General features: G+C 43.3%; 1 long non-coding RNA gene and 1 other non-coding gene across 5 annotated transcripts in view; both read right to left on the bottom strand.

Annotated features, from left to right (window-relative positions):
* LOC129628856 (uncharacterized) overlaps window positions 1-27244 on the bottom strand; it is a 316173-nt gene that overhangs the window by 98030 nt on the left and 190899 nt on the right. For all 4 annotated transcript variants that reach the window (XR_008702947.1, XR_008702948.1, XR_008702946.1 and 1 more), the window contains exon 3: window positions 20800-20951. This is a non-coding gene — a long non-coding RNA (uncharacterized LOC129628856). The remainder of the gene's footprint in view (window positions 1-20799; window positions 20952-27244) is intronic.
* TRNAC-ACA (transfer RNA cysteine (anticodon ACA)) lies at window positions 6996-7067 on the bottom strand. The gene has a single exon. It is a non-coding gene; the product is annotated as a tRNA-Cys (tRNA).

A 27244-nucleotide genomic window follows, 5' to 3' on the forward strand; every position in this document is an offset into this window, starting at 1 on the left:
GTTTCAAAATACACAGAGTACTGAACTGCTTCTCGCCATCTCTGCTGCTGCTGCTGCTGCTGCTGCTAAGTTGCTTCAGTCGTGTCTGACTCTGTGCGACCCCATAGACAGCAGCCCACCAGGCTCCCCTGTCCCTGGGATTCTCCAGGCAAGAACACTGGAGTGGGTTGCCATTTCCCTCTCCAATGCATGAAAGTGAAAAATGAAAGTGAAGTCGTTCAGTCGTGTCCGACTCTTAGCGACCCCATGGACTGAAGCCCACGAGGCTCCTCCATCCATGGGATTTTCCAGGCAAGAGTACTGGAGTGGGGTGCCATTGCCTTCTCCGCTCACCATCTCTAGTGATCAATAAACCCATGGCCCAAGCCAGATCATCTCTTGCTATACATACTGCATAACCCTGTAATTGGCCTCTTAGCTCCTTCCTAGTCCTACTCACTATATTCTAAACACAACATCTGATCAGGTCCTTTTTTGAAAGTCAACATTTTGCAGTGACTCTTATTTCACTCAGATTAAAGCCAACATCTTTTTCAGTGACCTACCAGGCCTTATATGGTCTTGACCTTACCTCAATGTCACCTCTCCTATCTACCCCTATTTCCCCTCACACATTTGACTTCAGCCCCACTGCCCTCTTTGCTTTTCCTTAAATATGCCTGACATGCTCCTGCCCCTTGGCCTTCACACGGGCCATTCTTTCTTTCTGTCTAGGATACTCTTCCCTGGATAAATACATGCTTATAGTCCTATCTGTCTCAGGTCTTGGCTTACATGGCCCCTCTATTTAAAAATGCAGTGCACACACAACCCTCTGGGGCCAGTCCCTGAAGTCCTGAACCTCACTACTCTGCTTTATTTTCCTCCCTTCCACAGCATCTACTACCAGGAACTTAATATAGTGCTTTATGTATTAAGTTCACTGTCAGCCTCAGCTAGAATGTACTGTCTGCAAGGGCAGGAATTTGAACAGATCTAGGTCATGTCTTTTCCTAAACATCTGATTTAAAATAGTGCCGGCGTATGTAGTCACTCAGTGGGTATCATATTGAATTGCAGTGCATTGGATGAAATAGGCTTCCAGTAAGAAAAAGAAATCCTGAATTGATAACATCATGTCTATAGGAAATAAGTGCTCAGCTTAAAATAGCTTGATAGAGAATTGTTGTCCAGGAACATGGTCCATTTTCTGGGAAAGAGAGTATGGAACCAAAAATGACAACCTGGGGAAAAAATGGAGACATGTCTTCCCTCTTTTGCTTTTAAAGATTCAGGTAATCTATTTTCAGATGACTCAAGAAGGAATTTGGAAAAGACCACATCAGTGTGTTCTAAAAAGTCATGAAGGAACTCGAAGTTTAACTTAAAAAAAAAAAATCTGGCTGTAAGTTCACCATAGTTCTATTCAGACACTCTGACCCATGGATGTCCACCTAGGGTTTGTGCCATTGATAGCTATCTAGTCCCATTTTATTAAAGTAAAGTGAAGTCGCTCAGTCGTGTCCGACTCTTTGCGACCTCATGGACGGTAGCCTACCAGGCTCCTCCCTCCATGGGATTCTCCAGGCAAGAGTACTAGAGTGGGTTGCCATTTCCTTCTCCAGGGGATCTTCCCGACCCAGGGATCGAACCCAGGTCTCCCTCATTCCAGGCAGATCCTTTAAGCTCTGAGCCACCAGGGAAGCCCAGCAATGCATGAGTATTTGCTTGTACCAGCCTTGACAATCATAAGGGAGATCAGCAAACACAGCAAGCTCAGTGTGAGGTCCTTGGACCTGCAGCATTAGCAACACCAGGAAAGTTGTTAGAATTGCAAATTCTTGAGACCCATCCCACCTTAAATCTACTCTGTCAGAAACTTTGATGACAGTGCCCAACCACCTGTGAATTAACAACTCCTCAGATAATTATACGGTCTATTTTAGACATTTGCGGAAAGCTTTGGTTTAAGAAACATGGAGGAAACAAAATGAGAGACATCATAATTGTTCACCTGCAAGTTTACAAAGATATTTTTTATTTTTATTATTTTTTTTTCTTGCTTGGCCAGAGCTCCAAGCCCATATCTCCTTTGTTAGAAAGTGGGTTCCCCTATCTAGCAGGATGTTACATGGGATCCCTTGTTGGAGGATTAAATACTCTGTAATCCTTTGACTCATGACCCTGTGGTTCTGCAGGTAGGAAAGTTACCTGACTTTATGTCTGTTTATTTCTGTCTATTCCTGTGAGGATGTACCTCTGGCCTTTTTTTTTTATTTTTAAACCTGAAACACTGTATTAGTTTTGCCAAACATCAAAACGAATCCGCCACAGGTATACATACGCTCCCCATCCTGAACCCTCCTCCCTCCTCCCTCCCCATACCATCCCTCTGGGTCGTCCCAGTGCACCAGCCCCAAGCATCCAGTATCGTGCATCGAACCTGGACTGGCAACTCGTTTCATACATGATATTACACGTTTCAATGCCATTCTCCCAAATCTTCCCACCCTCTCCCTCTCCAACAGAGTCCATAAGACTGTTCTATACATCAGTGTCTCTTTTGCTATCTCGTACACAGGGTTATTGTTACCATCTTTCTAAATTCCATATATATGTGTTAGTATACTGTATTGGTGTTTTTCTTTCTGGCTTACTTCACTCTGTATAATAGGCTCCAGTTTCATCCACCTCATTACAAGTCAACATTAGAATACAGATTTCCTTCATTGATAAATGCAATACACTCCTAGGTCATCCAGCACCCAACACTAACATTTATGAAATACTCTTTCTGGGCATTCTGCTTCAGATTAACGAGAAAGTAGAATACTCACATATTCCAGGGGCCTAATTTAATGATTTCACAATGCTCTGAGCTACTTGGCTCTTAGCTCTTCCTGTTAAGCTTTATGAACCCAGATTGCAGCAAGCCATTTTTCAAATTAGCTTCAAGCTGACAATTTCATTTCAACAGTAAAGACGACCGCAATGGAATGTGAATTAAAGGGAAAAATAGATATTGAGGGTTGGAGAAATTTGTCAAAAATGACATACTAATTACAAATATTAATCCACAAGTAGGTCACCAAGAGTCCTTTTGCTTTGATCATTTGCTTGATAGAGGATTATGACACAGAGACCATCAGTTTGTAAAGTATTTATTTAAAGAATAGAACCCTGCCTGGTCTGTGAAATCCAAAACCAATATTCTGTAAAGTCCAAGTTCCCGTAACTCTCACATTCTCATTAGTTCTTTAAAAATAGATACATATCCCATTTTTCTGGATGATATAACAAAGCTCAGTGACCTATCCAAGGGTACACTGTTATGGACAAAGTCAAGACTAAGTCTTAGATGTCTGGATTTTCTTACAGATGCCAATTAAACATAAGAAATATGTGTTAAGTACCTGCTCTGTGCCAGACCATGGATAAGGGGAAGGCAATATAAAAATTTCTGGCATAGTCCCTGCCATTAAAGAGCTCAATTCAAGAAACCCTGTCTCTTTGATCATTTAATACCCACCTTTGTAAGTTCTGGGCTTCCCTGGTGGCTCAGCTGGTAAAGAATCTGCCTGCAGTGTGGGAGACCTGGGTTCAATCCTTGGGTTGGGAAGATCCCCTAGAGAAGGGAATGGCTACCCACTCCAGTATTCTGGTCTGTAGAATTCCATGCACTGTATAGTCAATGGGGTTGCAAAGAGTCGGACACGACTGAGCGACTTTCACTTGGTATCTTCTAGCAAAGTCAATGGAATGGTAAAGATGGTTTATGTCAACACTAGAGAAATCTTGGACCAGCAACTGACTGAATCATGAGGTGTCCCAACACCTTACAGCAACCACACACTATTCAACCAAGGCACCATGTACATCTTGATGAAGGGTTTAAAAGTGCCCTGTCCTGTCCCATTAATAGTTCATGCCCAGAACAAAATAGGGACATACTATGTTGGAAAAAAAAATGATAAGCTTGCAGAAAGGCAGTGGGAATTGGAGTTCTGGGTCAGAGAAGATGGAAAGCTATCTATGAAGAAATCACATTTTACAATGAAAAAATAACATGATGCTCAGATATACCTTCAAACAAAGACATGTTAGAAGTGGTATATTCTCCTTCCATTATGTGTTTCATTATCTGAGGATAAGGTTGAGTTTGGGGGGTCTATATTTTTCAAAACATTACCAGTCCTGCTTAGAAAATGTTCAGATCAACTCAAGAAACTCATGTGACTGAGACTTGGAGACCTAAGTTCAGGTCTCCATTTTACCTCTGACTGGCTTTATAACTAAAAGGAAGATTTTTTTGTGTGGGGGGGATGGGGAATGAAAATAAGAGAACCTCAGATAATTTTTGAGGAACTTAAAGCTTTCCATAAAATATTAGAAGCTATACAAATATGAGGCCATATTTATGCATTCAGTCAATATTTATTCAAGCAGTTGTGATGCACTCTGAGTGGCACTAGGTCCTAGGGGTACCCAGGCAGATATAACAAAGTGTTGGCATTTTTAATTCTAGTATTAGAATATCTGAAGAACACCCTCAGAACAGTAACCCAAAATGACACAAAGGAGGGAAAAAATTAGACGTTAAGACAATTTTTTAAATGAGTTGAGATTGCTTAAATAGAAAAATAAAAACACTAAGGGGTTAAGTGATAATTACCTTTAAAAAAGTTTACAATCTCATTTTAAGATGAACTTAGGCTAGACAATATGAAAGATAAAAAAGAAGAGTTGGCTTCGAATTATAGCAAAAAAAGAGGGGAGGTTTTGGAGAAGAGATTAGGAAGAGAGAACTTTTCTGGAACCCTGGAGCTAGCTATTGAATTCCTTTGCTGCTCTGCTTAAGATATTTTGGAAGTGATTAGCTAATTCTTTCTCAATGGGTTTAAAGATGTGACTAAAAGTGGGGTGATGGAATAGCCTTTTTTTTTTTTTTTTGGAGTTCCACTTCTAAAGCTCTGTGAATGGTAACTAGGTGGATTAAAAGTCTGTTTTCTTCCATCTCCCTTATTTGGCTGATCTGTCTTCTTCCAGATTTGGAAACTCATAGACATCGCTATGAAATGTATCACAGACCGTGACTCAGTACGAAAAGGACAAGTGTATAAACTGCCTTACCAGTGAAAAATCCTTTGCTGTCCTCCCTGTCCTTTTTTTGGGACAAGACTTCAGTTTTTTCTCTCTGATTCATATCCTGGGGAAATCAAATCACAAAATGGCTATATTCAATAAAAAATATCTCCAACTCACCACACTTGCAGAATGTAAATTCTTTTTAATCCAGATGTTCATGATCTCTACCCACCCTCAAAAAAAAAAAAAAAAACCCTTTCTTTAGAAGACTTTGGTGCCATTTAAGAGAGAAAAGGGACTTCCCAAGTGACTCAGTGGTAAAGAATCTGCCTGTCAATGTAGGAGATGTGGGTTCAATCCCTGGGCCAGGAAGATCCCCTGGAGAAGGAAATGGCAACCCACTCCAGTATTCTTGCTTGAAAAATCCAATGGACAGAGGAGCCTGGCGGCCCATAGTACATAGGGTAGCAAAGAATCAGACATGACTAAAGTGACTTAGCATGCATGTGGGCTCCAACCTTTATGTTCTAGACACAGAGATAGTAAGCCCAAAAGAGGAGCTGATATCCTCATTCACATTCAGCTTCACATAAAGTATATTTAAAGCAATTCAGATGTACAGAGCACTACATATGAGACTCTGAAGATAATGTGAAACATATAAACATATTGTACCTACCATCAATAAACTTTAAATTCTAGTTGGCAGAGAAAACACATATATGAATGGACTAAGATCAGTTACAAAACAGAGGTGAAATGATATCCTATAAACTGAATAAATTCTGAACCCGTGCAGGGAAAGCAGTGATAGGAGGAGAAAGTTGATCAATGAAAGCACAGAAGAGAAACAAAATGAAGCACGTGATGAATGGAGTGGATCCCATTTCCATTATCTTCCTGTTTTGTTGATAGAAAGAAAAGATACTTTGGGGAGCCTATGGAGAGAAAACACAACCTTAGCACTTAGTAAAAAGGTTTCATTAAGGATATGGCTTATGATCACAGAACCATGGAAAGACTGAAGGATAGAAAAGGATTTTTCTGTGATTATAGCTAAAACTACTAGTTATTACTCTTTGCCTTGGCAAATAGGTTTCCATAGGGTTCCATCGAATACTAACCATAATAGTTATAAATCAAACCCATTCATATTCTCTACAAAAAAAAAAGAAGGGCAGAGGGGAGGGAAGAAAGTCAATTTCAAGATTTTCAAGGGAACTTCCATGAGATCTATCCAGTCTAACAAAAAAGAAGAAAAAAAAATTTTCTGAATTAATCTTGGAAATAAGAGCTTTACGGGATGAAGGGACTAGAATGCCAATTGCTGGTTTCAGCTCCCCTCCCTGCAAACCGCTGTTGAAAAGAATCTTTGGAATGGTAGCAAGTATTCCCTGTTGACAAAGTTGTATCTAAGCTCTATTCAACTTTTCTCCAATCTAAGACATAGACTTCAGCCTTTAACGGGAAGATTCACTGAAGCTTCTCTGAGAATAGCATTTTCCAAACTGTACTAAAGAGGAACAAGAAGTATACAAGATGCTAATGAATATTACTAAATAAAACAGTACTACAGTCAAGTAACTTTGGGAAAGCTGAGTTCAATATTTTTTTTGCAGCCTTAGATACAAGCATGTATATTCTGTATCTTCATTGGGGACATACTCAGAATTTCTCAAACTGATTTGACCTTAGAATACCCTTTTATTTTGTGGAACTTGTAATCCTATCTCATAGGTCTAGTATTCCAAAAAGGAGCCACGTACTCTTTCCTTATGTAAGTTTTAGAAAGAAAGAAAGAAAGTGAAGTCGCTCGGCCGTGTCCGACTCTTTGCGGACCCGTGGACTGTAGCCTACCATGCTCCTCTGTCCATGGGGATTTTCCAGGCAAGAGTACTGGAGTGGGTTGCCATTTCCTTCTCCAGAGGATCTTCCCAATCCAGGGATCGAACCTGGGTCTCCTGCATTGTAGGCAGACGCTTTACCAACTGAGCCACCAGGGAACTCCAAGTTTTAGAAAGGCGAGGTTAACTGAATAGAAGGTGGAGAAAGAAAACTACCCGCTGGCCATGGCTTTGACCTTATGCCTGAGAGTGACGAGCCTTTACTTTCATGGTCTCTGGGTTCATCACTGAAGTGACAGTCTCTAATGCCTCGTTCTATGATTTTCAGGGCCACCCTCACAGCAACATGAAGGAGCGTTAGAATTACTCTCTCCTACAATCATCAGATCAGGGTTGGCTTTGGTGGTGAACTTAGGACACAAAGCAGGGGTTTCTTTCCATGCTGTGGTGGCTAAGAGCTCTGGAAAACTGAAGGAGCGCATGGAGTGAAAGATTTGGTAAAGAATCTGCCTGCAATGCAGGAGACCCTGGTTCGATCGCTGGGTCAGGAAGATCCCCTGGAAAAGGAAATGGCAACCCACTCCAGTATTCTTGCCTAGAGAATCCCATGGACAGAGGAGCCGGGCAGGCCACAGTCCATGGAGGCGCAAAGATTCGGACACAACTAAGTGACTCAGAGAGAGAGAGAGAGAGAGTTATGCCTAAACCGCTTGACAACTAAAATTTAGGGTTTCATCCTAGTCTCTGACATATATTCAAAGGTTCCACGTGCAGATTCCTTTAGTGGAGTCTGTTCTGTACCTACTGGCTGTACTTCCCTGCCTTCAGACCCTAAGATAGATTCGCCCAGAATAAATGGATCACACTCTTTCAGATCTTCTAGATAAGTGTAACTCCTTAAAATGCCATCATTATTTATGATGATTGAAAGAAGAGGAAACAGAGGCACCAAAGGGAAGGTTTCATCTCTTAGAGAAATACAGTTAGAAGGGGTCCCTAGGTAAACCTTCTGTCTACAGGAATATAGCTCACTTGGTAGAGAGAACACTTTACAGTCACTACATCCAAATGACTTAATTCCTACTCTATCACATGGCCAGCTGAGTCAGACTGCCCTATCCTCAGAGTCAGAAATGTATGAAATGCCAGTCAACTCATTAACATGTGATTCATTTTGCAATGACATTAACCACAATGTTTAGCCAGCAAGTAAAATTAACATAACTCTCAATGTGAATATTCTATCTTTCCATGTAACTGCATTTATTCATTTTTCATATTTCCAAATACTCTTGTCAATTAAGAACGCTCTGTTGTAACAAAAAACAGATTTAAAGAATAGCAAGTTTGTACTGTGCTTTATGGTTTATAAAGTACTTTCATTTGTGTGTCTTATTTTATCCTCAGTATAACTCTGAGAGATGAATCTGAGCATCTTCACTTTGTGATACAGAAATTAGAGATTTGAGGTATTACCACCAAACTCATAGCTGGCAGAGTGAGACTGAAACGCAGCCTGATTTCAGATTTAGCACTGTCGACTCCCCACGAAGTGACTCGGTTCCCACGCGTCCTGAAAGTAAAAGTGTTAGTTGCTCCGTCATGTCCGACTCTTTGTGACCCCATGGACTGGAGCCTGCCAGGCTTCTCTGTCCATAGGGATTCTCCAGGCAAGAATACTGGAGTGGGTTGCCATGTCCCCCTCCAGGGGGTCTTCCCAACCAAGGATCAAACCCAGGTCTCCCACATTCCAGGTGGATTCTTTACCATCTGAGCCACCAGGGAGGCCCAAGAGTCCTTCTCCAGGGGATCTTCCTGACCCAGGAGTCCTGAAGGATGACTCTTATAAGTTCATGATAATCTCACTTTTTTCTATACTCCTTGTGCAAAAATAAAATTAGTACTTTGTTGGAAACTGTCCAATTCTTCAATAATTTCGTGTATGTCTGCCTTATCTGTCCCACTCAAACATAAAGCCTGTGATTACACTGTACTTTCAGGGATCCCTGAAGAATGTCCCCTCCCTCTAGACTGTACAACCACATTCAATCCTATGCAACAGAACCCTGCACAGACCCGGGATAGGCCCTTTATACCTCTCGGAAACTCTCCCTGGCCTTCTCCACCCCCGTCCTCACTTAGGAAGGAGCCCCCCCTGTGTGCCCTGTGCTCCTACGGAGCAGTGTGGACATGCGTGGGGGACTCACACCGCCTCACTATACTCCAAGTGCCTGTTTATCATATGTTTCCCACTTGACCTTGATCCTCTTGAGAACAGCAATCTTGGGTTCCTTCTCTTTTGACCTCCCAGAACCTAATACACAGTAGGCTGTCAATCACTAATAAATAAATAATCTAATAAACAAAGTAACACAAAATGAATCAAGGCAGTTGGGGCCTTTGAGGAGCTCCCAGTCTCATGGGGAAGAGAAACCTATCAACAGACCACAGCAGGCAACATGAGGAGTCGTCCTTTCGAGGTACAGATGGGTTCAAGGCGCTCTGGGAACAGAGATAGGGAGGGGTGTTGCTACCCAGACAGTTAACCTCAGAGACAATGAAGCTGGGCAGAAGCTTCAAGAAGAGCAGAAGGGGCCCAGTCAACACGTGTGGAGCTGAGAGGAACATGGGTGACAAACGGGATGGCAGGCTTTCCAGGGGCTCCAGTTTGGGGCTGTACAGCAGCTCCTTCTCTGGGGGAGCTGCCCCTCTCTCCAACCAACCTCGTGGTTGGACTAGCAGCTGCCAGGCACATTAGTTTGTTCCCCTGGCCCAGAAGACTTCCCAGAGATTTTGCAAATTTCTTTGGGCTCACCAAGGAAGTAGATTTGAGAGAACAGAGCTGACTGAAGAGAGAAGTCAAGGACAAGTTGGAGGAAGGGTGTCTGGAAAGGGTTTGAATCCCTGGCTCGGGTTTTTTTCTGGAGTTTGAGAGACCCTTGACTTGGCTGAGGTTTGTCTTTCTACCTCAACTCAGTCAAGCCAGGTTTCTGTCACCTGCAAACACAAGAATCTGGATCGACACTCAGACCTTATGAAAATAGCCCAAAACATGCAGAATTAGGGGCCAAGTAGCTCCTTGATATTTTATTTCTCAGATGGGCCTTTTCCCAGCATCGAGTTCAACCTCCATATTTAAAGATGGGGACACAGGCTTGCACACTTTCCCCAAAGTCAGCCATCCAGCTCAACGCAGAAGCTGAATTCTCTCCCAGAGCAGAGTCACATCCACACAGACTGCTGCGTTGTTGCCACATGCTGGGCAATTAGCCTCAAGGTAAGAAGTGGTCACAGGGTTCATATTTGGTGAAAATATCAAAACGGACAAGGAGTTCATGACACGACTGTAAACTGATGCCATTATTGTTAAATTCTACACATATAAGTTAAATATAATTAATATATAAATAATTCTAATATAATTAATTCTAATTATAGGATATAATTAATTCTATAAATATAAATTTTGTTTAGTTTTATAAATAGCCCCTGGCATGCACCTGCCCTTGAGGTAGATGAGTATTTTGAGACAAGGCACACTCCTTGACCTCAAGCAGTTCACCAAGTAGAATGAGGAGTTGTACAGCTAACCAGAGCTCACAGACCCACAAATTAGCCATCTGGGAGAATATGTACTTGTTACTTTTGCAAGTGCTGGTAAATCTCCTTTGAACTAGTTATGAGCCAAACAAAAATGTCACCTCATCATTTCACAGCTGCATTGAAATTCATTTTCAATCAAAAATGGTATCATTCTGCTGGACCAACTGGATACAGCACTTGGTTTATAGAAAATGCGAAATAGCCTCCAAGACAACCATTTCCTCCCTCTAAGTATATTCAAAAGAATATGCTATAGGTTCTGAGGTCTAGTGTAGACTAGGAGGTTCAAAGATGTTTTGCCTGAGGCTAGGCAGTATCACTGCCCTGAAGGGAACTATACTATTCAGGATGGGCAGATTCTTATGTATTGTTAAAATAATGACTTCTAGAATTTATATTAAATTTCCAGACAGGCACATATCTGCCTGGAGGCAGATGCCAGTAACACCTAAGTCACCTTGAGTCCCTTCCAACTCTGTGATTCTGCAGCTGCTTATACTGGATTTCTCCAGGTCTGTGATGGGCTGAAGAGCTATTTCTGTCCTAGTTCTTTCCCTTATATAGGTCAAATCCCATTCCAATGAGTACCATAACAATAACCACCTCATGGCCGGGTTATTTTAGACAACCTGATAAAATGAGAATCAAGCGTGACCTCCAAGCCAGAGTTGGCTGTGACAGAATTTGACCTGGATATTTAAGCAAGGAGGCAGCCAGTGTCTTCAGTTTTAATGTTCATGGCACTGGGCTGCTACAGGACAGTCAGACAGAGGTACAGAAAAATCATCTGGGAGTTCAAACCGCAGAACTCGGATCCCTGAAAAAAGTGACCCCAGTTGCCCAATAGGCATCGCAAAATCAGAAAGTCTGGGGACTCAATGGCACAAGTTTCCATGTGAGAAGAGTCTCCATTTTCTGTTAACTCCAGCCAAAGAGTACCAGGGCAACTTGCGCATCCCATTTCAGGTCTCTAAATAAGCCCTCTTGTCATACTGGGTACTCCTAAACCTGAGCATTCTCTCTCTATTCTTTACTAGTAGGGGAAGATCCATGCTTCTTTCTGACCATGTTCTTTCTATGAACGCAATGCAAGCTCCCCGCCTCTGTAATGTTCCTTTTGCTGCTGCTGTTGTTGTTGAGTTGTCATGTCTGACTCTTTTGGTGCCCCCAGGCTCCTCTGTCCATGGGATTTCCCAGGCAAGAATACTAGTGTGGGTTGCATTTTGCTTCTCCAGGGGATCTTCCCGACCTACAGATCGAACCCGTGTCTCCTGCATCTCCTGCACTGGCAGGTGAATTCTCTACCACTGAGCCACCAGGGAAGCCCGTAATGTTCCTCTATAAGTAAATTCCCTGAGGACAGCAATGTGTTTGGCTCCCAGCTCTATTTAACATCTGAGTTGTCTTGCTGGAAAGTAAGCACTGCAAAAGCCGGAAATCTCATGCTCATAACAATGCTTGGCATATGTGTGTGTGCCTAGTCACTCAGTTGTATCTGATTCTTTGTGACTCCATGGACTGCAGCCTGCCAGGCTTCCTCTGCCCATGGGATTCTCCAGGCAAGAATACTGGCATATAGTAAGTCCTCGATAATTCATTTGCTGAATGAATGCATGAATGAATGATGAACAGGGCAGGACCCAATCCCAAGGCTGCTCCTCCTTTCCCAGAGCAGTTATGGGTCTTTCCTCTGACCTTTTTGTACTGTTTGTATCTCTATGATAACACACATGTTACACCTGTTTTCCTAGCTAAACTGGAAAATATTTTATGGAAGGAACTATGTTTTATAACTCCATGTCTTTGTGTCTAAAACAGTAAGAGTTCACTCAATATTTATTGCTTCAATGAGCGAAAAGAATGAATAAAAATGTTTCTCTTGTAACAATGAACACCAAGGATTTATGATTTAACATCATACCTCACATTCTGCCTGGACTCCAGAGCTTTCCAGAGTGAAGAAGCCGTGAGTCACTGGGCTTGGCGGGGAGGGGTGTTTGTTTGTGGAGGACTTGTTTCCCGACCTCGATGAATCACATGTATAATCACCCCAACTGCATCCTGTCTGGGGAAGTAACCAAAACCCCTATTTCTGGCCCCAATGGCTTTTTGGTTTTATGAGTAAATGCCACTGGCATGCCATTAAATAAATGCCCTTGGAAAGCCCTCAGCCAATGCTGTAACCTATGACAGCCAGGTTGTAGAGGAGCATTCCTGCAAATATAGCACAAGACAAAGGAGTTATGTTATTCACCTTGCCTGGATCACTGCTCTAGCTGCTAACTGATGGCCTTCCATGCAAGTTCTTTTCAAACATCTGTTACACTCTTTCCATAAATCACAGGTATGACCATGTAATTCTCCTGCAGAAAAATATGTGATGGTTCTCATTATCTATAGAATAGAGACCAAGCTTTTAAATCTGCAACTCCCTTTTAGATTCTGACTCTGACCTATTCTACCGGGCATACCTTCCTGGACACCCACATAACCATATGCTCCAAACAGGACAAAAGACTTCCTGATCACGCACAAATCCTATACTTTGCTCTATGACTTTGCTCCCTTTGTTTCTTCCTAGCATGCCCAACACCTTCCTTTTCCAAATGTCTAAAACTTACATACTCTTTAAGTCCCACCGAACGCCACCTCCTCCACAGTATCATCAGTGATTACTCAATAAGGAAGACAATGTCTTCTTGAGCATGTGCAGATTTTATCTCTGCTCCCTTTGCCTTAATTACAGTAAGTCCCCTACAACACGAATGAGTTCCATTCCAAGAGCATGTTCATAAGTCCAATTTGTCCATAGGGCAAACAAAGTTAGCCTAGGTACCCAACTAACACAATTGGCTACATAGTACTGTGCTGCAATACACAAATAATGTATAAAAAACAAATGAACACATGAAAAATAAACATTTTTAATCTTGTAGTACAGTATTTTGGAAAGTACAGTACAATAGCTGGCTCTTCTTAGTAGTACCAGCTACATCAACGTTGCTTTTCTGTTTGCTTTTGGACACACTGGGCTTGAAATGAAGATGTTCTACTGCTATACTCTATACACTACTGCATGGTAAAGTACACAAGAGCACAACCACTCGCAGAGGATGCACACACGTGGCAATGTAAATCAGAAACGTGAACTCTCACATGATTAGATATGAGAATGCACATTTGCACCTTTGAAAGTTCACAAACTTAAAGGCTCCTATGTAGGAGGCTTACTGTATAGACACATATGTGTGGGTTCATTTCTCTAACAAATCATTTCCTGAAGAATATCCGAATCTTAGTCAATGTGATACTCTTTCAGCTCCTAGTGGTGCCTGCCAGAGAGGACACTCCAAATAAACACTGTTGAGCAGAAAAGCTGAATTAGATCAATTGTTTAAATCCTTATCTTTTCAATATCAGAAAAACAAACAACCCAATCAAAAAGTTGGCAGAAGACCTAATAGACATTTCTCCAAAGACTACAGATGATCAACAAACACATGAAAAATGTTCATCATCTTTCATTATTCAGTTCAGTTCAGTTAAGTTCAGTCGCTCAGTTGTGTCCGACTCTTTGCGACCCCATGAATCCCAGCACGCCAGGCCTCCCTGTCCATCACCAACTCCCGGAGTTCACTCAGACTCACGTCCATCGAGTCAGTGATGCCATCCAGCCATCTCATCCTCTGTCGTCCCCTTCTCCTCCTGCCCCCAATCCCTCCCAGCATCAGAGTCTTTGCCAATGAGTCAACTCTTCACAGGAGGTGGCCAAAGTATTGGAGTTTCAGCTTTAGCATCAGTCCTTCCAATGAACACCCAGGACTGATCTCCTTTAGAATGGACTGGTTGGATCTCCTTGCAGTCCAAGGGACTCTCAAGAGTCTTCTCCAACACCACAGTTCAAAAGCATCAATTCTTCAGCACTCAGCTTTCTTCACAGTCCAACTCTCACATCCATACATGACCACTGGAAAAACCATAGTCTTGACTAGACGGACCTTTGTTGGCAAAGTAATGTCTCTGCTTTTCAATATGCTATCTAGGTTGGTCATAACTTTTCTTCCAAGGAGTAAGTGTTTTTTAATTTCATGGCTGCAATCACCATCTGCAGTGATTTTGGAGCCCCCAAAAATAAAGTCTGACACCGTTTCCACTGTTTCCCCATCTAATTTCTTTATTAGAGAAATACAAATCAAAACTACAATGAGGCATCACCTCACACCAGTCAGAATGGCCATCACCAAAAAATCTACAACCCATAAATGCTGGAGAGGATGTGCAAAAAAGGGAACCATCTTTCACAGTTGCTGGGAATGTAAGTTGATGCACCCACTATGGAGAACCGTATGGAGATTTCTTTAAAAAAAACTAGGAATAAAACTACCATATGATCCAGCAATCCCACTACTGGGCATATACCCTGAGAAAATCATAATTGGAAAAGGCACATATACCCCAATGTTCATCACAGCGCTATTTACAATAGCTAAAACCAATTAAAATTGCCAACATCCACTGGATCATCGAAAAAGCAAGAGAGTTCCAGAAAAACATCTATTTCTGCTTTATTGACTACGCCAAAGCCTTTGACTGTGTGGATCACAATACACTGTGGAAAATTCTGAAAGAGATGGGAATACCAGACCACCTGACCTGCCTCTTGAGAAATTTGTATGCAGGTCAGGAAGCAACAGTTAGAACTGGACATGGAACAACAGACTGGTTCCAAATAAGAAAAGGAGTACGTCAAGGCTGTATATTGTCACCCTGCTTATTTAACTTCTATGCAGAGTACATCATGAGAAACGCTGGGCTGGAAGAAGCACAAGCTGGAATCAAGATTGCCGGGAGAAATATCAATAACCTCAGATATGCAGATGACACCACCCTTATGGCAGAAAGTGAAGAGGAACTAAAAAGCCTTTTAATGAAAGTGAAAGAGGAGAGTGAAAAAGTTGGCTTAAAGCTCAACATTCAGAAAACAAAGATTATGGCATTTGGTCCCATCACTTCATGAGAAATGGATGGGGAAACAGTGGAAACAGTGTCAGACTTTATTTTGGGGGGCTCCAAAATCACTGCAGATGGTGATTGCAGCCATGAAATTAAAAGACACTTACTCCTTGGAAAGAAAGTTATGACCAACCTAGATAGCATATTGAAAAGCAGAGACATTACTTTGCCAACAAAGGTCCATCTAGTCAAGGCTATGGTTTTTCCAGTGGTCATGTATGGATGTGAGAGTTAGACTATAAAGAAAGCTAAGTGCCGAAGAATTGATGCTTTTGAACTGTGGTGTTGGAGAAGACTCTTGAGAGTCCCTTGGACTGCAAGGAGATCCAATCAGTCCATTCTGAAGGAGATCAGCCCTGGGATTTCTTTGGAAGGAATGATGCTAAAGCTGAAACTCCAGTACTTTGGCCACCTCATGCGAAGAGTTGACTCATTGGCAAAGACTCTGATGCTGGGAGGGATTGGGGGCAGGAGGAGAAGGGGACGACAGAGGATGAGATGGCTGGATGGCATCACTGACTCGATGGACGTGAGTCTGGGTGAACTCCGGGAGTTGGTAATGGACAGGGAGGCCTGGCGTGCTGCGATTCATGGGGTGGCAAAGAGTCAGACACGACTGAGTGACTGAACTGAACTGAACTGAAGACATGGAAGCCACCTAGATGTCCGTTGACAGTTGAATGGATAAAGAAGCTGCAGTACATATATACAATGGAATATTACTCAGCCATAAAAGGGATGAATTTGAGTCAATCTTACTGAGGTGAATGAACCTACAGCCTGTTACACAGAGTGCAGTAAGTCAGGAAGAGAAAAACAAATATCATATAATAAAATATATATGGAATCTAGGTAAATGGTACTGATGAAGCTATTAGCAGGTTTCTGGAACATAGAGAACAGACTTCTGGACACATCAGGGGAAGGAGAAGGTGGGACAAATTCAGTGCTACAGAGAGAGTAGCACTGAAATATACATTACCATAAGCAAAATAGATAGCTCGTGAGACGTATAACACAGGGAGCTCAACCTGTAATAATCTAGAGGGGTGGGACGGGGTAAGGGGTAGGAGAGAGGCTCAAGAGGGAGCGGACATGTGTATACTTATGGATGATTCATCTTGTTGTATGGCAGAAACCAACACAACACTATAAAGTAATTATCCTCCAATTAAAAAAAAAATCCAAGACACACCCCCCCCACCACCAAAAAAAAAATCCTTATCTTTGACTCAGAATCTTCAGGAAAGGTTTGACTTGGAATTTTTTTACTTTCATCTCTTTTGCTTTATACCTTATCTCCTTTCTAAGAAAATATAAGATTAAGAAAATCTTTGGTCTCTGCAAAGAACTTATTTTAGATCCACAGATCTCAAAGGCAAGATCCCAGCCTTCCTGCCTCCCATTCCCAGCACCTGTGGTCCACCTTGCTAGTATGCAGAATAAGCTCGGGGGAGAAAATATAATTTTGACCATAAACCAAGGAAAATAAAAAAAAATAATTGAGAGGTATCTGCCATTTCAAAAAGCGAACTTTACAAAAGATAGCGTATTCCACCAAGACTGCTGTTCCTGGCTGTTTCAGAATATCAGCACCCCAAGGGCCAATTTCAAGGCAGACACATTCCTTCAGTGTGGATAAGCGAGAGTTGGCGCAATAAAGCTTAGCTTTGTTTGACTGCAAAGCACTTTCCTCTCTTTTTTGTTTATTGGTACCATTCTGGACAGAGGAGCCTGACGGGCTATGATCCATGGGGTTGCAAAGAGTTGGACACAACTAAGCAACTGATACTTTCACTTCTTCCACATTCTGATTACGAGGATAGGGACATAGAATTGGAACAAGGTTAAAGTCAACCAGGTCAAGGTCAGATAAAGACGGAACAGAATGTGAAGAATTTTGCTTCCTCAACCGTCTTTCAGCAGCAAGCACTTCTGGGGAGATGAAAAAGATGCATGGCCATCACTTCAGCCTGAGAGCCACCTCCATGGACCACTTCCCTCCAGGCTGCCATGAGGGCAGAGGCCAAGTCCCACCCACACCACATAATGGCTGGATGACCGCAGGAAAGTCTGCAATCTCTCATCCGCTAAGTTGCAAAATAATGCTGTCAGACTATAAACTGTAAAGCGCTGCTTCAATATTACTTGTTGGTATACATTCAGATAACTGTTTTTTTTTTTTTTTTTTTCATCATCCTGCACCTGGAGTCAGCAAACTTTTTCTGTAAAGGGCCAAATAAATATTTTAGGCTTTGTGGGCCATATGGCATCTACTGCAACTGTTCGGTTCTGAGTTGATAGCAGGAGAGCAACCATGGATAATATGCAAATGAAAGGATGTGCTTTACTCCAATAAAACTTTATCTCAAAAACAGGTGGTGGACTGGATTTGGCTGATGGGCCATATTTGCAAATCCCAGGCCTGCATCCTTGAAGGAAATGGAACACCAGAGGTAGACAGAGGGGCTAAAATCTTTCCCAGTGCTAAGAACGATACTGTCAGTTTTTGTGAGCAACTGTCCTGAGACTCACATCTCTTTCAGTACTTTTTGAAATCAGAGTTTTAGTTGTGTGTATTCCCATTACCGTCTTCATCAACATCATTTTGTACCTAACTGAGAAATATTAGGGATTCCCAGGTGCTGCTAGTGGTAATGAACCTACCTGCCAATGCAGGAGACATAAGAGATGTAAGTTTGGTCCCTGAGTTTGGAAGATCCTTTGGAGGAGGGCATGGCAACCCACTCCAATACTCCTGCTTGAAGAATCCCATGAACAGAAGAGTCTGGTGGGCTACCCTCCTTGGAGTTGCACAGAGTAGGACACAAATGAAGGGACCTAGCACAAGAAATATTACTGAGACCAGGCATAAAGGAACCCTAGCTTTCTACACCTACCACTTGACCACACTCTCTTCTAGGAAAGACAGCTCTGATTATTGTTAAAGAAAATATCAATCATACTTGTGGTGAAAGGTCGCTACATTTTTTTTTTTAACAAATTGGTCCTTTGAGCAAGATGAATTTTAATGGATTGGTTTATTAACCTAAAGGTTGAACTAGGCTGAGAGTAACTGAATGATTTGCTCATAATTAGTATTATTTATAATTATTTTACTTGGGAAAAAATATCACCTAAAATGTCAGGATGTTTTTTAATTGCTTCAAATGAGATTCAAAATAATTGACTTTGCAAATGTATTTAAAAAAACATTTAAAATTATCTGAAGCTGCTGAGAGTCTGTCTGGAAGAGGCAAGATATTGATATTCATTACTAGGAACAGGGCAGAAATTGATCCATGATTTTTTTTTAACCACGTGAATTGTGTATTGCGGTCACTTTGGGACTCTAAAGGAGCTGGAATGCTTGATAGGGTTTCTGTTCATTCCTCTTGCCCATTAAATCTGCTAAGTAAGTATGTTGCATCAATGTCAGTGTATGTCTTTTGCTCAAATATATCTTTGTGTATATTTTGTACTTAAAAAGGGAGTAAGTACATGCTTGAAAATAGAAGGAATATGTATGTGTTTGGTGGTTTTAGAAAAATACAGTCTATGCACACACTGCATGTATACATCTGATTTGTATGGGATACCAGTTTTTTGAAAGTAAGTGTATCACTTAGCATCTCTGTAAATATTTGACTCATCAGCCAATTGGTGGAGATGAAGAGGAGAGTACATTAACATCCAGGAAAAGATAGCTTTTAAAATAAAGTTACGAAAGGCAGGTAAATCCCTAGTGAAAAACCTGCAGAATAGCAATGGTAATACCTTATAATGAGGTCACACTGTAGAGTTACAGACTTTTGTGGGGTCCAGGTATGATCTTAGGAGTGCCTTACATCTATCTTGGGTATCCCTACACGAAGGGGTACAGAAAGGAAGGGGAGCAGTGACTCCACCTGACAGATGCGGAAGAGATGGCTCAGTGAAATCAAAGGATTTGTCCTGGTCTACACTGCCTTCCTCGTACACCACATCATCTGGAAAACCCCAGGAAAGAGTGAATGTGTCCACAGGTATCAAAGCCAAGCTCAGCAGCCTTCATAGGTTGCTTGAACCAGCCTGATTCAGAATGCAGAACCCAACCTCCCATGTGAGGCATTTCTGTGAATAACAAGCGGACTGGAAAGAACGTTGTCAGGGAATATGATGATGGGATTATAAAAACAACCTCTTATTTGCTTCTTCCAAGTGTATTTGGTCTGATCATGTGCCTAAGGTATGGTATGACATTGACCCGGGCAGCACAGTGTCCAGGACACAGACAAATCACTTGTCCAGGGAGCCAAGCAGACACCATCAATCATTATCCGCGTGTTTGAAAAATAGAAAAATGCAGCCGAAGCTGCGAAAAGGAACATTTGAAGGTGGCTGGAAGCGAAAGAACACAAAGTTTCCCACTTATCTGTCAAAGATATACATATACACAGATACACATACGCACTTAGACACACACACACATGTTCACACAGGTTCTTTCAAAGCCCAGCAGGAAAATACCCCACTGAGAGTAGGAAGGGTACATTCACTGATTAATTACTATTAATGCCATCTCTTATTTAGCTAGCAATTATAATCTATTAAGAGCATTTATTCACATTATCGTACTTACTCAATCCTCAGAAAAATCCTATAAGGCTCATCAGTAATATATTATATTATTATCTCCCTTTATAGACAAGGAAAACGAAGACGCTGAGGTTCCTTGCTTAAGTGAATCTCACTAAGTGGCAGAATGAGAACTTGCCTCCTAGTCATTCTCGAGAGTAACTGTGGGCATTGGAAGCACAGAGGGAAAGCCCGAGACGGTGGTTCTAGGTGGAGAGAACCTGATCACACCATCAGGCGAGGAATCCTCGGTTTAGGTAGAAAAGCCGGAGTAGGTGTGGCTCGATGACACACAACCCAAATGGTTAGAGAGACTCCCAGGCACACCTACTCACTTTGAAATTTCTCGTGCAACTGAGCCTTCGCTCTCAAACTCCCGGCCTCTGATGTCCTATAAAGTTTCTAGGGCAGCTGAGCTGGAACCAACTTCAAATAAAGTCTCTGAGTCAGCCCCCAAACCCTCCCTCTCCGGCTCCAAGGTCACCCTTTGGCATCATTTTTCTTCTGCACTCTTTTGGGGCTCCTCCCTCACTCTCCCTCAACCTCCCAGGTCCTGTCTGCACTGCTCGTCCCCCATCCCTCCTGTCCGTCCACTTTTCCCACCATCAGGGGCTCTGGGCCCCGGGCGCCCCTCTGTCAACCCCTCCCAGGTACCTACCTGGGCTTTGCAGCCCCAGGCGCATCTCAGCTGCCCCTCAGCTTCCACCGTTCTCTGTCTGAAGCTGCCTGATGCCGTCTGCCTCCATCCAGGGCCTGGGAGCCATGAAAGTCTTTAAGTTCTTTGTTACTTTTCCTCCTTAGCTGATGATGCTAGGTAAAGAACAAGAAACCAGGAAAGATGGCAGATCAGCTGTGGTTCTCACCCGCAGCCTCCAAAAGTGTCAGCTCAGGCCCCCACATTACAACAAAGGAATCTAACAGTTGGGTTCGGGGAAAATCAGCTAGAGGACAGGAGGAGAAAACTTCAGCGCTTCCCAAATTCCGCTGCCCTCCAGGGGCTCCCCCTTGTGGAAGATGCAGGGCATGGCAAGGCGGTACCCAGCCAGGCCAGGGCCTCCCAGAGGAGCAGGGAGAGGTGTGCACACACCCCAGGGGCGTGCCCCTGCCCGGGGCTGTGGAGACCCGTTCCAGCCACAAATAACAGTCCCAGCGTGAGCTGCAGGGTCAAGGTCCTCCGTAATTGACCAGAGAAACAGTCTGGGGAGACAGAGTTCCCAGTGTCTGGGGGTCTCTGGTCCAGGTGAGTATGGCATGAGTCATGAGCTTGCACAGTTTATGCTCTGTGTGGACCTGGTGATCGGCCACCACTTGCCTCTGTTTCATGTCCAATTCCCTCACTGGCCCTAACGGATCATGAAGTCGGATATTCACATGGGGCTCTTCTGGGGAGAGGGGCGTGAGGTCCGCCATCTGGGGAGAGGAGGATGGTCCAGGCTCCTGGACTCGCACCAGTGTTGACACCTGGCCTTTTTGGAGTCCTGGCAACTTCCTGCTTCCCACCTTGATGGAAACAGACTGTTATGTTCAAACAGTGTCTTTCTCTGGAGAGATTCCATCTCATTCATTCCCACCTACCCTGGCAGTAGTGAAAGTGAAAGCGTTAGTCTCTCAGTCTTGTCCGACACTTTTGCGACCCCATGAACTGTAGCCTGCCAGGCTCCTCTGTCCATGGGATTCTACAGGCAAGAATACTGGAGTGGGTTGCCATTCCCTTCTCCAGGGAATTCCTTCTTCTTCCTGACCCAGGGTTAGAACCCAGGTCTCCAGCATTGCAAGCAGACTCAATCATCCAAGCCACCAGGGAAGCCCCACCCTGGCAGGCAAGGAGGAAATCAAATATACCACTCTATCTGCAAACAGAATCGGAGGATCACGCACCCAAGAAAGGGATCCAGTGCCCTAGACAAGCCACTGGTGGAGTTAAGGGCCCGAGTCTCCCAGCTTCCTTGCCCTTCCCCCATTTAGACTGTGCTCAATCCCTGGAGATATGGGGATGGGGGGCGGGGGGTACTCCCAGACCTTCCTTGGTGCAGGGCAATAAGCTGTACCCTGAAGGAGTATTGATATTGATCGACTGGGCAATCATGAGGACAGTGTGCTGGGTGTGACACAGACAGGAGATGCACAGCAAGCCTGCCGGAAAGACTGCATCATTATGTGATCATATCAGAGGCAGAGGATGCTCAAACGAGCATCCCAGTGGGCCTGCTGGGATGCTCGTTATTTGCTAGAACAGAGTAAGGAAACTACAGAATGACAACAGTTCCCGACCAGAGTTCACATGCCACCACCTGCTTGGAGACACACTGTCTCATTTCACCCTCATACCATTTCTGAGATGGAGTTGGGTTAGCCCCATTTTACAGATGAAGAAACTGAGTTCAGAGTGGTTAAGTGCCCATAAAATAAGTGACCACGATAGGGATCAAACCTAAATCTAGTTCAGCCTGGAGCTCTTTCCACCATATCGTATTGCCTCCATGACTCTTCTGGCTGTCCTGGCCAGGGGACTGGGGCCACCGCATACTACTTTCAGCAAGCCAAAACTCAGGCCAGTCCCCATTGATCTCTATTGAAACTCCACTACCTCCCTGATGTTGGTAGCAGCTCTGTGCTGAATCACGTGGAAAGACTGAACTGGGAGTAAAAATAGTAGACTTGGGGGTTCAGGAGGGAGGGGAAACATGTATGCCTATGGCTGATTCATGTTGATGTATGGTGGTTGTTGTTCAGTAGACAAGTCATGTCCGACTCGTTGTGACTCCATGGACTGCAGCATGCCAGCCTTCCCTGTCCTTCACTATCTCTCAGAGTTTGCTTAAACTCATGTCCATTAAAGTCAATGATGCCATCCAACCATCTCATTCTCTGTTGCTCTCTTCTCCTCCTGCACTCTATCTTTCCCAGCATCAGGGTCTTTTCCAATGAGTCAGCTCTTCGCATTGGGTGGCCAAAGTATTGGAGCTTCCAATTTTAGCATCAGTACTTCAATATTCAGGGTTGATTTCCTTTAGGATTGACTGATTTGATCTCCTTGCAGTCCAAGGGACTCTCAAGAGTCTTCTCCAACACCACAATTGGAAAGCATCAATTCTTCAGTGCTCAGCCTTCTTTATGGTCCACCTCTCACATCCATACATGACTACTGGAGAAAGAATAGCTTTGACTATAGGGACCTTTGTCAGCAAAGTGATGTTTCTGCTTTTTAAGAGACCATCACAATATTGTAAAGTAATTATCCTCCAATAAAAATAAGAAAATAAAAATTAAAAAATAAAAATAAATGGCTTCTTCACTGGCTCCTTCTCCATAAGCAACCTTGACACTATAGGACTGAAGACAAAAACACATAAACACCCTGGACAAAAGAAAATGAAATGATGTGATGAAGGAGAAATGTCAACTCATAATACAGACTCATTAAATATTTCTCAGACCTATACTGGGCTCTGGACCGAATACAAAAAAGGCAACCAACCTTGAAGATGCTTCTTGTTGTTCACTTGCCCAGTCGTGTCTGACTCTTTGTGAGCCCATGGACTGCAGCACACCAGGCCTACCTGGTGTGAAGATGCTTACACATTGTTATAAACTGAAGTCAAGTAAAAAAAAAAAAAAAAACAGCACTACAAATTTGGAGAATTCATGGAAAGCTGCAAAAGCAAAACAAAAGATTCCTTTTCATGTAACTGGATCTCAACCTGAGGACCTTCAGTGACAGGTCTGCTATGAAGGATGGAATAAGAATCCAGAAATACTTCCGAAGGAGGAAATAACAGAGGGCCTGCAGCATGTGAAGGACACAGGGTCAGGAGCAGAACTGGGAAAACGACGGGGGTGGGAGGGAGACTCTCATTCCCCTTTGGGCTAGTCGGAGCATCCCCTTCTGCTCTGGACCCCCCAGCAGGCAAAATCAAGCACACTGATAACAGAACAGCCATAGTATAGAAGAGACCAGCAGTAATCTCAGGAGGATGCTGGAAAAGTGGAAATGTTTTCGCAGGTGAAGATACAACTCCGTACAGGAAATAACCGCCATCTTCGACTATCCAAATGGCTCTCAGGTAGAAAGTGATGGGATTTGCTCTAGGTTTGAGGGAATACGGTGGAACCAATGGGGAGAAACTCCAAAGAGAATGCTTTTGACTCACAAAAGAAAAATATTCTGCTACTTCAATCCAAAAGTAAAAGGATCTGCTCTGTCTGGAGAAGATCAGGAGGGTTCTGTTGTTGGAAGTTCCTTGGTCAAAGGATGGGCCCAGGCAGGAAGACCTCCTGGACAGAAATAACCCCAGGCATCCCTCTAGCTCTGAGAGTGTTGGGGTCTCTGAAAAACCTGACTGCCAAAAGGAGAAAGGACAAAAGAAATGCAGGAAATTCTCCCATAGAGCATGTAACTCCTATTGAGGGATCTCACACCCTAATATATTCAGTGATCACCTAAATCAAAAATGTGCTTAAGTCTTATCCTCTCTTCCTTGAACAGAATCATTTATTTCACTCTTTCAGGTAATTCCAATATTTAAGTACTTCCCAGGTGAGGCAAATACCATTGAGTACAGTGCAAAACACAAAGGAGAAGGCCACGTTCCCATACACTCATCAGGTTATGGAGACTCTCAGGTTTTAAGAGAGATGTTTAGAAGCAGCTTGTCAAAGACCCACCGCCTCCACCCCCAACTCTACATGTCTGAATTTCTTCCTTATCTTCTCTGTTTGAGTGTTGCCTAATCTCTATTTGAAGGCTGCCTCCAAAGTTAATTTCATTGTTGGCCATTCTAATGGGGAAATGAACAAAAATATACACATGTAAAATGCATCAGTAAGACATAGAAACAAAGGAAAAGAAAATTGTTATGCATTATGTCAGAGTGTAAAGACAGAACCTAAAATTAATAAGGATTATAAAAATCCAGATTATGGTAAATTTTAACAATATCACCTCCTATGCAAATAAATGTATTTACGAAACAGAAATATACCCACAGACAGAAAACAAACTTATGGTTACCAAAGGGGAAATTGTGGGGGAGGGGGATAAATTAGGAGGATGCAATTAATACATTATATATAAAATAGACAACCAAAAAGGACCTACTGTATAGCACACAGAACTATCTCAATATTTCACAATAACCTGTAATGGAAAAGAATCTGAAAAAGGATAGATATGTAGAACTGAAACACTAGCTATAACTTGAAATTAACCCAACATTGTAAATCCACTGTACTTCCATTCAAAAAATGAAAAACATAAAATAAAACTACCACCTCCAGTGTGAGTGTGTTATGACAGGCAGTGCTGATAAAAAGCATAGGTGAAATTGTTGCCTGTCATGGTATCTTCTGAGTGTAAGACTTCCTGCGCCAGGTGGGAAGAGGGAAGAATAGGGGCGCGAGAAATTAAAAAGGTGAAGCTTGCTAACAAAGAAGAAAGCAAGGTATGTGACTTTGAGAGATGCTGGTATGTGGTTTGTGTGTGGCTTGCTTGTATGATGAGGGCTGGGGCAGAGTCGTAAAATGAGGGCAAAGCTGGTGGGGGCGGCAGACGAGAGAAACGATGCATTAAAGAACTGACCTCTGACTGAGAGGACAGAGGGCTTAAGTAGAGGAGGGGAAAAGACACAGAGTTTAAGGTTGGAGGAAAAGGGAGAGACAAGAGACCAATAAGAGAATTCAGAGGTAGGGAGAAGTGAGGAGAGACCCTCAAGGGAGGTCCAAGATGCCGGGGATGTTTCCAAAATCATCCTGGGTCTCGAGAGATGATGAGAGGTGGGTATAAGGGTAAATGTTGAGGGGTGTAGTAGGAACAAAGCCCTGAAAGATCTCCTGAGTGCAAAGAAGCAGAGAGGAAGCCAGACTCATCATAAGACTTAAGTTTCTTCCTGGCTGCAAAAGATTGTTAATCCATCAGAAAGATCTGAATCCGTCAGGTGTTGACTGAACACCTCCTATATGCTCACACATGTGACAGAAATAGAAATACAGGTGTTAGCCAAAAAAAAAAACAAAAAAAATCATGCTAAAGAATGTCCCGTAGTAATCTTAATTACCATCTGTCAACTAACAACCACTGATTTAGTGACAGCTACAGCTGGGGACCATGGTCAGCACAAGGTATACAGTTGGCTCATCAGGCCTATGGACTTCGAGATCACAAAGTTGGAGCGGGGGCAGGTGGCAGCCAAATGTAAAACGTCTACCAAGAAGTATAGGGGGATTTGAGAAAGTTAAAGTGTTAGTCGCCTGATTCTTTGGCAACCCCAAAGACTGTAGCTCGCCAGGTTCCTCCGTCCATGGAATTCTCTAGGCAAGAATGCTGAAGTGGATTGCCATTCCTTTCTCCAAGGACTCTTCCTGACCCAGGGATCGAACCTGGGTCTTCTGCATTGCAGGCAGATTCTGTACTGTTTGAGCCATATGATGATGTACAAAATACGGTCTGTGCTCTTTTTACATTTTTAACAAAAAAAGAGTTGCGAGGGGCCACCAGAAGCAGGCGGAGTCAGGTCATGGCAGGGTTCTTCCTGGCCTCAGAAGAGCTGAGAGCACCCCTGGCAACTGCTCAGGGTCCAGGGCAAGGTGGCAGATGCCGAGCCCAACAGAGGACCACTGGGGCACCAGGGAGGAGCTGGACTAGGTAAGAAATGGGGCTCTGCTCCTTGGGGAGATCAGGAGGTTCAGGGTGGAAGGAGGAAGCCATCCGCCCAAGCTCCTTGCACTCTGGATCCCACTCACCCTGCCTGATGAGGTATCACCTCACCATCATGTGGCCTCCGCCCATGGCTCAGTGAGAAAACCATCTCTAAGGAGCCTCTCCGATTTCCTGAATGTTCTGTCCGCCTTGCTTTTCCTGCTTGGGTTCACAGATGAGCCCATCACCCTCAACGCCTGTTTCGGGGAAGCGTTTGCATTTTCCTTGGCAAAGGTGCAGCTTGCTGAATTCTTTTAGGCCAGGCCAGTCACAACAAGCCCCTAAATTGCTGAGCCAGGCAGTTTCTTTGGGGATCTGCTTACATTCCCTCCCTGAAAAGGGCAGGGGCCCACCCCATGCAGTCTCTGCGCGCAGAATGCACACGCTCCACGTTTAAGGTGGTAGAGGC

The sequence above is a fragment of the Bubalus kerabau genome, chromosome 15, assembly GCF_029407905.1.
Source record: "Bubalus kerabau isolate K-KA32 ecotype Philippines breed swamp buffalo chromosome 15, PCC_UOA_SB_1v2, whole genome shotgun sequence".
Classification (NCBI taxonomy): domain Eukaryota; kingdom Metazoa; phylum Chordata; class Mammalia; order Artiodactyla; family Bovidae; genus Bubalus; species Bubalus kerabau.